Source organism: Frieseomelitta varia, unplaced genomic scaffold (genome assembly GCF_011392965.1).
Source record: "Frieseomelitta varia isolate USP_RPSP 00005682 unplaced genomic scaffold, Fvar_1.2 scaffold_750, whole genome shotgun sequence".
NCBI lineage: Eukaryota > Metazoa > Arthropoda > Insecta > Hymenoptera > Apidae > Frieseomelitta > Frieseomelitta varia.
Window position 1 is genome coordinate 4,741 of NW_025110535.1, and position 13,543 is coordinate 18,283.

At 36.0% G+C, this 13,543-nt stretch overlaps 1 long non-coding RNA gene across 1 annotated transcript in view; it reads left to right on the plus strand.

The window, feature by feature from the left end:
* Positions 1 to 3,003: 3,003 nt before the first annotated feature.
* Positions 3,004 to 13,543, plus strand: part of LOC122535636 — a 15,847-nt gene continuing 5,307 nt past the window's right edge. The window contains exons 1-2 of the long non-coding RNA XR_006308225.1: positions 3,004 to 3,392; positions 6,968 to 7,569. This is a non-coding gene — a long non-coding RNA (uncharacterized LOC122535636). The remainder of the gene's footprint in view (positions 3,393 to 6,967; positions 7,570 to 13,543) is intronic.

A 13,543-nucleotide genomic window follows, 5' to 3' on the forward strand; every position in this document is an offset into this window, starting at 1 on the left:
CGTCATCGTTTGCCTACCTTTTCTTCAAATCATCGCGCATAATTCTCACGTTCCCGCCGCGATGTGAACAGCATCGGCCGTTCTTATTAAAACAAACGCTAGATGCAACGTAGCACGATGTTCCGGGCGGAATGATAACAAACAGCTCGAACTATAAAGAGAAAACGTGCTCGCTTACCAATTGCGATACGCTTCGGAGTCGCGCCACGCTGCTTCCCGCTGGACCAAGCGAGGCCAGTCCTCGTCTTTCTCTTCTTCTTCGGACGAAAAAGGAAGCGAGTCACGTTTAAAAAGCACGGTCGATTAATCGAAGTTCTCTGTCCCGACGAAACATCAAACGAACGGAACACACGCGGACTCGGTCGCGGGTGAAACTTGCAGTTGAAACGTAATGTCGAAGCACCGGTCTTCACGGAGCCGTGGCAAACCGATCGCGATTCGAGTTTACGCTGCGTTTACGTTTCTTCGATTTATTGGCCGCACACGTTGTTTGTCGCGCGTCTGTATGGACGATCGCGGACAAATGAAAGTTGCTCCGTCGATCGACGAGCCTCGACTGCCGCTCCGAAGCGAGAATCGTTTTCCTCTATCCCCACTTGCAGCAGCGCGCCACCCCCACCCCAAAGGCATACAGCTTAATACATATGTATAAGAGAGAGAGAAGCTTCGTCAGAAGTTTGTCCTATCCCTCGGGATTTCGAAAATGGGGGTGTAGGGGGAGGGGGTAAAATTCGAACGTCGACGAGCAACGTGGAATTTGTTTCTTTCCTATTTGCTTGTACGTGTCGATTTGCAATTTCTTTCGGACCAATTGCAATTAATTGAGATTGCACAGTTGCAGCATGAATGTTTGATAGCATTCGAATTTTTGTAGATGGTTTTATCTTGAGAAAGTGATCGATACATGTCTCGTTACTAAGATAAAAATTTTCAATAATTGCAAATATAGGATATTTTGAGTTGCATATTCGAATGGCGAAAAGTCCTGACGACGACTTTTATGCTAATTGTTATAAGGACTTGTGGTAAGTTGAAGCAAGTAAAATAAATATTAAAATAAATAAAAAAATAATTTTTAAATGGTAAAATAAATAAAAAAATAATTTTTAGATAAATATTAAACCCTTTAAATAGTAAAATAAATAAAAAAATTTTTAAATAAATATTAAACCCTTTAAATAGTAAAATAAATAAAAAAATAATTTTTAAATAAATATTAAATCCTTTAAATAGTGAAATAAATAAAAAAATAATTTTTAGATAAATATTGAACCCTTTAAATAGTAAAATAGATAAAAAAATTTTCAAATAAATATTAAACCCTTTAAATAGTAAAATAAATAAAAAAATAATTTTTAAATAAATATTAAACCCTTTAAATAGTGAAATAAATAAAAAAATAATTTTTAAATAAATATTAAACCCTTTAAAATGAGAAGTAATAACAGTGCACCGCAGAAATAATTTCACGTATGCGTAATTTCTTCTAAAGAAAGGAACTAATCTTCGACGTGTCTTACTACTAAAATTGCAGGAGCAATTTCGAAAATCAATTGCGCTAAATAATTTTCCAAGCCCCTTCCTTCCTCCTTACGTCGAGGAAGAAGAGACGTTCACGTTTGAGAGAGTTTGGCAAAGTATCCACGAGAAGCAATAATTGAAATGCAACTGCGTGGGACGTTTCCGCAAACCACGAGTCTCAATATATAGCGCTTTCCGCAGATAGGACTCCTCTTATCGAATAGCGGTACCCTCATACCTCCTAGATAACGCTGCTATTACCAAATTATACGTGTTTCGCTTGTTCGAAACCTCGAGCCATCTTTTGCATTGCGTCCGAATCTGTTAGTCGACGGACGTGAGTCACCCAGTTTCTTCAAAATATTATTCTTCTTTCCTTTTGTCACGCGTAATTTTATTTTCTAAAAATGAAATTTTTCCTTTTTTTTTTTTTTTTTGTTTGGCTGTTTTCAATCTTGTGCGTGAACATATTGTCGTTTCGTATTATTTGAATATATTTGTCTATCGATGAACTAATTTTCTCACAATTATTCTTGTAATAATTCGTGAATTATTTCTTATAATTTTTGTACCAGATATAACTTTGATATACTATTACACGAAAAGCCAATTGGCCGTCGTCAGTCACTCAGTTACTAAGTTCAGTTAAAAAGTGAAAACTTGCTATCTCTTTCAAATATTCCAAATGGTTAGTTCACTGCAGCAAACTTATTGGAATGAAGTGGATTTTCGTAAAGAAGAAACCTAAGATAAACTAAAAGTTCATTAAAACGAATAGTGAGAGTCTGCATAATCAGTTAAACGCGTCGCAAGCAGATCGCATGGTTTATTTTACAACTTAGCTTAATATCTTTATTCGCCGTCTAATTAGTACTCTTAATCTAAACTGGTTGTCTTTTTAAAACTCAAAAGCAACTTACTACGTAGGGAACGTCAGATTGATCACTATAAGTTATCTCTTGTCAGGAAGAGTTTGTTGAAATCATAAATTGAATTTTATAATTTTCAAGACTGAGATTGACTTACATGTATACGTCATAATATCTCATTTTTCACTAAAGTATTTTATCGTTAAACTTCATAGCTGCAACAAATACAAAATAGTTTGACAATATTATTTATTATTAACTGTAACAAGTCATATAAAATATAAGCATATATATCTTGCTAATAAAATTTAAGTGCTGCATCAACACGCGTAAAATATTCGTCAAAAGTGTCTTACAAAATTTCGTATACTTTCGCACTATCGTAACTGTGTGGTTTCAATGAATTGTCAAAGAAATCACAAATCAAGACATCGAACAAATGAAAAGGAAATAAAATTCTACGTTGCTCATCAGTGTACAAGTTTTCATCATCTTTTCAAAGTTCAAAGGGATTGAACAAATTCAAGCTTCTCTTATATATGTATATATTAAACAGCGTGTCTTTAGGGTGGGGGAAGCGCGCGGAAGTGGGGGTAGAGCAAAGCGACTCTCGCTTTGGAGCAGCAGTCGAGGCTCGTCCATTGACGGAGTAACGTTCGTTGTTGTGGTTGTCGATGCAAACAACGTGTTTACCAATAATCGCGAAACGAAACGTAACTCAACTCGATCGTAATCGTGCTACGCTCCATGGAAACCGATACTTCGACGTTTCTTTGACGTTACTTTGATATTTTAACTGGAAGTTTCTCCGCGATCGCGTGTGTTTTGTTCGTTTGATGTTTCGTTGGAACAGAGACTTCGATTGATCGACCGTGCTTTTTAAACGTGATTCGCTTCCTTTTTGACCGAAGAAAGAGAGAAGAAGGGACTGGTCTCGTTGATCCAGTGGAAAGAAGAATAAAAGGAAAACAGTGTGCGCGACACCGAAGCGTATCGCAATTGGTAAGCGAACACGTTTGATTTTATATTTGGCTATGTGTTTGTTATTATTCTGTCGGAATATCTTGCCACGTGCCTCAAGCACCGTGTTGATGTTAATAAGAACAGACGATGCTGTTATATCGACGCGGAAACGTAAGGATTATGTGTTGCCAGTTTGATTTGAAAATGTAGGCAATATGGCGGCTGACGAAAAGCGCGCGTTTTTCTGACCCTTCGAATTTGGTTAGTTAAACTCGCGCCCGCCAGGGGGACAAGTTTATTATGAGCGCAAATTATTGAAGCTAAGAGCGGTTACGATTCTTTTACATTTTCTTTAAAGATAACGAATCCTATATCGCTTACTGACATTGAACGATCGATATTATTTTATAACATAAAATTCAACATTCTTGTAAATGATAATATACTTTGAATTAAAGCTAATTTTCTTCTAAATTTAAGTAAAGCTAATTGATTAAATGTCGGAAGTTTTTACTCGCATCAGTCGCACAAATACTTTCGCGACTTTCGTGGTCAAGTATTGAAAATCTTATAATTGCGATCAAAGAGAATAAGAGAAAACAGAATTAAACAAAACAAGAACCATTCACAAATCTATCACATCGCACCAAAATGATGCAAGCATTTGTATAAAACGTTTCTTTCAACAATCATCATATTTTCACGTTGATTTGAAAAACTAAGGAGTTGTTCAAAATGAAAATATACCTGATGTTCTAGATACGAAAATCACAGGGAAGAGTTTCTCTCTCAGATTTTCTACAATTTTCTCGCGTAGATAGTATTTCACCAATTTTCTGCTGTAATAACTCGACATTTGTTTATGTAATTGTTGTTTATAGTCGGGATTGTCTCGCCAACAGATATTACAAGGAAGTTGCTTCGAAAGGGAGCAACTCATTCGTCTCAAAGATCTTCCGTGTTTCTTCTTCACCGTGCTCTTTCTTTTGTTTCGATTTGTAATAAAACCGTAGCGATTGATCGATGACACGATGTCTTTATGGATTTCTATTTTCGTTGGTTTTGAGGGAACCGACTGACTACGTATTCTCCGAAATGGAAAAAGAGAGAGAAATTGTTTCAGCAGGAATTTACTGGACGGATCGTTGATGCCAATTTTTCTTTCAGATGAGAAGAATTTTAGAGGATCAATTTTTAAAACTGCGAGCGTTGGTTTTTATACGTAGGCGAGGGTTGCATTTTCTTCTTTTCCTCACAAATCTGCGATTTCATGGGAGGTAACGGAGTTTACAAAAATGAAATCAAAAGGTCAGTTTTTATCGTTGTTTTAGAGTGCTTCGAAACAAAAAACCTTTTATTAAAAAATTATATCTCTTTTTTAACAGATGTACGTTTTGATAAAACTTTTAAAAATTAAACTGAAAAATTTTTTATCTACTATCTTAAAAGAAGCGAGATCATTGCAAAAGAATAGTAATAAAAAGTAGGAGCGTTTCCATTTCGAAATTAATTTACGATAAAGTTGCACTCATTCTTTTTGGAATTTGATGAAAAATATCCAAAATTTTATTTCCTACATTCAATTTACAAATGTACAAATATACACGGTATGATCTTCACGATTCCTCATAATATTTCAAATTTCTCCTCCTGTCCTCGAAATTCCAATACTTAAACGACACAAATACGAATTCCTCGCGCAAAAATGTTGGAGCTGATTTTTATCTACCTGTATTTATTTTCTACAAAGTAAATTTCATCATACCTTTCGGTTGCGCTCGTTCATTCCCAATAGTTAAGTTTATTTGTTACTCGAAGATCGTACCAGGCATAACCACTTGGCTCTGCGAAACATCCTTCAAACTCAACCCCTAACCTATTCCACGAACGATCGAAAATAGAAACGTCGAGTTTCGTCAGCTGTACTTACAGCTGTTTTAATTCAGAGATGCGATCTCCGTTCGATCGTCGGAGATGAAATAATAAAAATAAGACGACAAATGGGCGAACGTAATCGGCATGACGCTCTACAGGGGGGCAGTCGATCGAATTCCGTTCAATTATCAATGAATTACGTCATTCGGTGCACTCATTTGCCGATGGCAAATGTCAAAACAAAAGGAGGAGAAAACCGTGCAAAGGCCGATCGTTTGACGCAAGCATCGCGTGTGTATCTGTCCATCGATTTACCACGATATAATCTCGTTTTGTCAAGGGTGACTGTACTTCCTGCCAGAGTCTAAGGACAAAGGAAGAAAAAAAAAAAAAAAAGAATCACCGAACACGATGTTGGAGGGTCCTCGAGGCTAATAGTTTTGATCCGTGCATACTCGGCCGTGGTTCGATAAGTCTCCACCGGATATGCGCTCGCCACCTGAAGGTCGAGTGTTTCGAGCCCCCCTTTCTAATTGGATTAGCTAAATTACTCTATCAAGGGCACGACTAGTTTATTTCCTAGCAAGTCTGTAATTGTTTAATTTCAAAATCATCTCATCCACAATCGTAGTTACTTTTCGCTTCAAATTCTTTTCGCAATTAACGTCAGACAATTTTTTCTACGATGTTTACTCGTGGTAATCTTTCTTTTTTTTTTTACTAGCCCTCCTAAAGGGTTAAAGTATTCGTAATTTTTGGGCTCGTCAAATTGTCCTGCCCTTTTAACCGAGGCTCGTCGAAATTTTTCGAACAACTTGAAACGTGCGCGGAATACGAAAAACGTGTCAAGATATCGGAACTATATAATGGAGGATGGCGAAGGTGAATAAGAGGCGCTGCTGTTACAGCGCGTCGGAACTTAATCCTGAAGGATAACGTTATTTTCGAATGGGGACGCGCGCGGAATTGTCGCGGCCGTTTCTCCTGAAATGCAGGTGCTGTGTCTTGGCTTTTATTTATGACCTACAGCGAATAGAAGAAAGAAAACGAACGATACATTAACAAAATCCGTTATTCCACGAAATAATTTACTACGTACACTATAGAAAATTTCAAACATTTCTCTATAGTAATCGCTGCACGATCGTTTTGCTTGTAATTTTTCAATTCGCCGTTCTTTAAATATAGAGTGTGCTAAACATGAGTGATTCGTGACCATGTTGGTATTTCAGAACGTGTGACACCACGTCTCATTAAGTATCTTGGCTTTCATATACCTCGTCTATGGTATATCATAGTTGAATAGCTATAAAGATTAATTCCTTTGAATATTAGGTTTAGTTGACGAAAATTCAAGACGTCGTAGCATTTGTTTCATCGTACATATATTCAATTTCACCTGATACTCAACAAATTACGTCATTCTGACGTAAAGCTGAACAGATTCGCCTTATCCCTTCGAGATATATATATGGCGAACGAACTAAATTCCGAGAATTCCTTTGGAACAAAGCTTTTGGATTATGATTCCGTGCTCTTTGGTCGAGCCGAAGGATCATTGAATTCCTGTGGCCCAGTTTCTCCGGATATTCATCGATGAGAAATGTATAAAGAGACAATATTATATATATATATATGTTTTAATTGAAACACTTGATTATAGTAGAAAAATTACCTAGAAATCTAAAATTGGATACTTAAACAACTCTTCATCATACAACTCTTCCTTTTCGTTACAGATCCAAGATGAAGGTTTCCACCAGGTTTCCCTGAAATAAACCTTCAATCCTACTCGAGAAAACAAACCAAGGATCCACCAGTGAATCCACCAAGACAAAATCAATGCTGAAGGTTCGCCATTTCGAAGAATTTATCATGTCCTTGCAAGAAGCAAAAGGTTCGCGATCAACGAGGCTCGTGATCGAAGGTACTAACGATCTATCGATTGGCACGTGTGTCGGCAAGCTGTTGGAATGTTGGGGCGTTTGATAATTCGACTGTCCAACCGCGGAACGACCCACGTAAATCATGCCGTGGGTAAGACGTGTGATCGCCGACACGTTAGCTGGTCGCTTAACGACGGCGAAAAAAGCTCGCCGGTGGAAAAAAGGGACCGCCTAGAGAGAGATTCATAGTGATTGGATAGATACCTGTGATTTTACCATTTGTAAGAGAGAAAGGGAGGGGGAAGAGTAACCGTTTATTGCGAAAGAGGTCGTTCGCGTTGCCATCGAACGATATAAAAAGAATTCGATTGACGACCAATCAGCTGGACCAACTGTGGGACCATCCGGAACAGTGAGCACCGAAATGAAGCTCGGGGATAACATGACTGTGAAAGGTGAGTGCCATCGTGTTCCTTTGACCAATTTGTGTGGCAGCCTTTTAGAAAAAAAAAAAAGACAGAGAAGGTTGATAACGTTCGTTTTTCTCTCTCTTTTTGTTTTCTGAATCAATTCCAAGTTGTATTGTCAGAGAGGATGCGCTATCACTATCTCTTGGCTTAGTTTTTAATTGTCCCGGTGTTATTGATTTCCGGAATGTGGCCACGTTTTCTGGTCGTCAGGCTGCGAACGTCGCAGTTTGCCTCATCAAATTTTGTTGACATACTCTTGCTCGTTGCCCAAATATTCAGGCGAACTTCGACGAAGCAAGCTCGTCTACCAGAAATGTACGAAGCGTGACTGCTGTACGAAAATTGAACGGTACGATTCCAGCGTTGTCTTCCACCCTTTGTTTCGATTCCTGTTTCCTCGCGTTCGAAAATTCTGTCCAATCTTCCCCCCAAACAGAATTATTCAAATTCGATTGTCTTCGGTTTCGTTTCACTGCGATTTTTCAGTACTCGACGTTCGAATTTCTTTGATTTGGTATTTTAAAGAAGGAGAATATTTCACTGTTTGGTTCAGATTACAGTTTAAGATTGCAATATAAAGGTACTGGGAAATGTTTCGAATAGAATGGCTGAAATTTAGTTTTCGTACTTCGATTATCCAAAGAATTTAGCCAAGTTAAGAAAGTCGTTCAACACTTCTCTCTTTACGACCGCATCGAGTGGGAAATCTCAGGAGAAAAAGTCTTCGAAACGACAGAACGATTCGTTAAAATTGTCCGAGGTATTAAGTGTCTCTTTCTAACTTCGGGTTGATTAATATTTAATTGACATGCTGGCGAATAATGCCGCTGATTGGATTACCAATAATCAATAACGACGTTTCATTACGCTCGAGTGCGGGCATATTGATAAACCAACGCAATGCAGATCTATCCGGTCGTAGTTGATTATTTTCTAGTAATTTCGCGAAATGGAACTGGAAATTTCTGATTCTGTATATACCGGTAACTATTTGAATTGCACAATTCATCACTCTGTACATTCTGTCAATCGTATTCAAAATTCTCTGTTATTATCCATCTATGTGGTAAATTATTAGCGACGTTGTCAAATATTGGCAATTTTTTTTATTCAATTTCTCAGTCATTAGATTAAACTCGATTCAAAATACGAATGAACAATTAACGAGGAAAATATAATTTTAATAGATTTACGTTCTTCCTGATAGATATTTTTATAGGAAATAACTTTTTGATTAATTTCAACCGAACATTTTTCGCTATTTATCGATGTAGTCAAACAATTTCTACGATGATAAAAGAGGAAAGATTCAACAATATTACGCTTTTCCTCTCGAAACTATAAACAATCAATTATTCAATAATTTCTAAATCTAAATACAACTTCCAAATGGTTCCAATTCACATTTCAATTGCAGTTCAAGAAATCTCAATAAAAATAGAAACAAAAGACATGTTTAACTTCATTATAAATATCTCGAGAAATTAAAAACTTGCTGCAATAAAAGTAATTTGTCTCTGTAAGTAACTTGCATCTTTGAGAATTCGTCGTTTTTCAATTATAGCATTTCTGGTGATTACGGGCACCTTTTCGGCTGTTAAAAAGTTTGGATAAGTATAGAAAAAAAAAAAAGACTCGACATTTTCTTGAACTTTTAGATACATCGATAAACGAAAACTAATATCAGTTCCACGGTCAATTTCAACCAGCATATTTTAATTAAATAATTCGTTGCATTCAATAATTCGTTGATTCGTTGTATTCGATAATTCGTTGATTCGTTGATTTCGATCTTTGAACATGTGATTGTGACACGCTCAGAGTTGAAGAGAGGGTTGGAACAGAAGGAGGGTCGTTTCGTGACTTCTGATCGAATTTACGCTGATTAATGGATCTGGCTGTCATTCACAGCCAGGCCTCAATACAAACGCCGCGATTAGCCCGATCTCAACACGTAAACACCACTATCGGTGACGATTCGACGCTCGTGTTTCCCAAAGTTTGACAGTCGAACCAATTACACATTCCAAACTTGCTCTTCATTATAGTTGAACCTTGGATGTTGGTATAGTTAGCTCGTTCAGAAAGGCATACTCGTTGCAAACGATCGTAGATGTAATTTCAGCATGAATTGATCGATTATTAGTTTCTTTTTTTTCTTTTTTTTTTTGCAGAAGTTTGTAGTGTCTTAATTAGTTTCAATTAGATTGTGGACTTTTGTAATTTTCGGAGATTCAGGGATTTCAGGATTTAGGAAATTTAGGAATCCAGGGATTTAGAAATTTAGGAATGTAGCAATGCAGAAAGTTCAAGAGTTTAGGAATTTAGGAGCTTAGAGGTACAGAAATTTAAGAATTTAAGAATTTATTTATATTATTTATTTAAGAAGCTTAAGAGTTTAGGAATTCAGGAATTTAAGAATTCATCAATTTAGAAACTTAAGAATTCAGAAATTTAGGAATTTAGGAATTTGAAAATCTCGGAATTTAACAGTTTAGGCAAGATCTTTTAGGCAGGAGGCAAGAAATTTATGAGTTTGAAGGTTCCTTGAACTATCTGAGACTCCGACCAGTAACTTTAACTACAATAGTAACTCTAACCAAACTAAAAGTTTAGACATTCGAAACTTTAAGATTTCTCTTCAGTCAGAAACCTAGAGACTCAAAGATAGATGAACAGATGAGTATAAGGACTTGAAACAGTGCAAAAACTGTCCATTGCAAAAATCTGCAACACACGTTTGTATCGACTCGTTTCGTTGATCACAATAAATCCTTCCTTCCTTCCTTCCAATCTTGTCATTTCCGTAGACAACAAGGGAAACAAGTTGCACGAGCGAGCTGCACCAAGAGGAACGAAACGAGATTTAATATTTGTTCGTACGGATGTGAAACGAACAAACTCGGTGCAGGCCGAGAGGCAGGCCACGCGTCCACGCGAACTAGAACGGGATCAGAAATCTCCCGACAATTACTTTTCCATCGTCGTAACGATCAATATTTCTGCGCGTGTGTAATGCATATGTCGGTGTGTGAATGCATGCACGTGCGTGTGTGTCACTGGAACGATTCCAGCTAGCAGCAGCGGCCCGGAGAGTCGTCAGTCGATACTACTATGTAGCCGCGGACGGAAAAGAGGATATGACCGAGATAATGCGAGCACAAAGCGAGCACGGATCCGGCTCGAAGCGATTCGTGGCCCCTTGGCGATTTAACAATTGACTTGTGCCTACCAGTCGAGCCGTCTAGCTCCAGTAATTGCAACTGACCCGACGCTGCTCGCGGTCTCTCCTCCTCTCTCCTCCTCCTCCTCCTCCTCCTATGTGTTTATCTCTCGTTCACTTCTCTTGTTCGATTCTCTTCTCGACGGATCGTCGTCGATCCCATCGTTCGTTTCATTATCGTCACAGATCGAGAAACTGACGAGTTATTCCTTCTTTCGAAGCGGTGCAGTTAAAATTCTTTTCAGTTTATTTTTTCTTATCCATTTTGTAGCTCCTTGTTAACACTCCAAGTTTTATATGGGACCATTTGTTGTTTCTGAATGATCAGTTAGAGTTGCACTTATGTTATTGAGAATTTAAGCTTCGTATTTCAATTTAGAGCCATTTTTGAAGGTGATGGAATTTTAATTTATTCTTTTGTCAATTTTGTAGCTCGTTGTTAACACTCCAAGTTTTATATGGGACCGTTTGTTGTTCCTGAATGATCAGTTAGAGTGGCACTTATGTTACTGAGAATTTAAGCTTCGTATTTCAATTTAGAGCCATTTTTGAAGATGATGGAATTTTAATTTATTCTTTTGTCAATTTTGTAGCTCCTTGTTAACACTCCAAGTTTTATATGGGACCATTTATTGTTCCTGAATGATCAGTTAGAATTGCACTTATGTTGTTGAGAATGTAAACCTCGTATTTCAATTTAGAGCCATTGTTGATGGAATTTTAATTTATTCTTTTGTAAATTTTGTAGCTCGTTGTTGATACTCCAAGTTTAAGTTAGGTTTAAGTTACCATTGTTGATACTCCAAAGTTTAGATTGCCATTATTAATACTTTATGCAATTAATCATTGTTAATATTCAAGTTAGGGACCATTTGTTATCCTTGAATAGTGAATTAGTGTTGTATTTACATTTTGGACAATTCAAGTCTCGTATTTCAACTTCAAGCCATCCTAGAAATATTCAGTATTCGAGATCTTTAAATTTCTTCAAATTGTTGAAAATTTCTTTTCTCCTCTTTCCAAACTTGGACCGAGAAAAATAAATATAATCCCATTTAGCGTTTTCCAATGACCAGTTGGAGTTGCACTTACGTTTCTAAGAATTTAAGTCTCGTATTTCAACTTCAAGCCATTCTAGAAATATTCAATGATCGAGATCTTTAAATTTCTTCAAATTGTTGAAAATTTCTCTTTGCAAACTCGGTCTGTGAAAAATAAATATGACCCCTTTAATGACATTACCCGACGACCAATTATTGACTCCGATTAAAGGTTAGAACCGTCGAAGAATTAATTAATTAGAAAGAAACTCGCAGTTCGATGTCGTCATCCGATCTATCTATCGTGGTTGGTTAATGAGAAACTCGAGTCGAATTCTTGATAACGGGAAACACGATGGCCTATGGATGGCTCGGACCTTCCGGAGGGTGAATTAATTATCGTTTAATTATCGTCTGGCGGATGCATCAGCGCGGTAATGAAATTTTCGCGCGGCGCGTAAAACGATAAACGGGGCAACAGGTTATCCTACAGGACATCGCATCAAGTACGCCGCCCGAAGGACTTTGGCAGCTATTTTTTAACACGGTTAACTAACGAACCTTTCGCCGAAGGGTGAATTTCGTCGAGTTCGTGTCGAAGGCCAGCCAAATGGCCAAATGATCGAATTAGCTAGCCATATCGAGCATCGGAGGAAAAAAATCTGAAAAATCTAAATTTTCTCATTTTTTTAAAGCGCGAAAACCTCCGTCACGCAAATCTCGAGTTTCTTTTTTGCAAAGATGCTTTCGTATAATGCATCAATGTGGAAAATCATTGACATTTTCATTGTCGAAAACAATTATTGAACATTTGAACGCCTCGAAGATCATTAAAAATTTTCATTTTTACGTAGATTAGGTAATTAGATCTACCATGGTCTCGATTAGCTGAATAATATAAAGAATAGTCGAGTAAAAAACTATTATTTACATCAAGGTGTAAAAAGTGACTCTCATTATCTTCTTTAGTATAATATAGTCTTATTAATATAAAATAAAATTTTATATAATTCTTTAATATAATATATTAAAGTATATAAAATTTTATATATATTATAAAACATATTAAATAATTTTAAATACATTAAAATTTTATATAATTCTTTAATATAACATATTAAAGTATATAGAATTTTATATATATTATAAACATATTAAATAATTTTAAATACATTAAAATTTTATATAATTCTTTAATATAATATATTAAAGTATATAAAATTTTATATATATTATAAACACATTAAACAATTTTAAATAAATTAAAATTTTATATGATTCTTTAATATAATATATCTTATTAATATAAAACAAAAATACACGTAAATTAAATCGGCAAGTGAAACACTTATATTTTTAGTAATTAGTATTTCTATAATAAACGAACTTAATGTCGTGATCTTAATTTTAATTTCACTTGTGGAACACACAGAAATTCGAGACGCCCTGTGTAATAAATGTATCTTAGATAGTTCAATTTGACATCATAGTAATTATTATCCAAACGTATGGTTTCACCTCTGAAATTAAATCTAGATTCAACTTAAAATTTTTGCTATCGTTTGACGCTAAGTTCTACTTTAAAGTCACTAAAGTTTCAAAACAGGCTAAAATCCAGCGAAAATCTTTATCAATGATGCTGAAAAGACAGAAGAAAAAAAAAAAAAAAAAAAAAAAAGGAGAAAAGAAAAAAAAA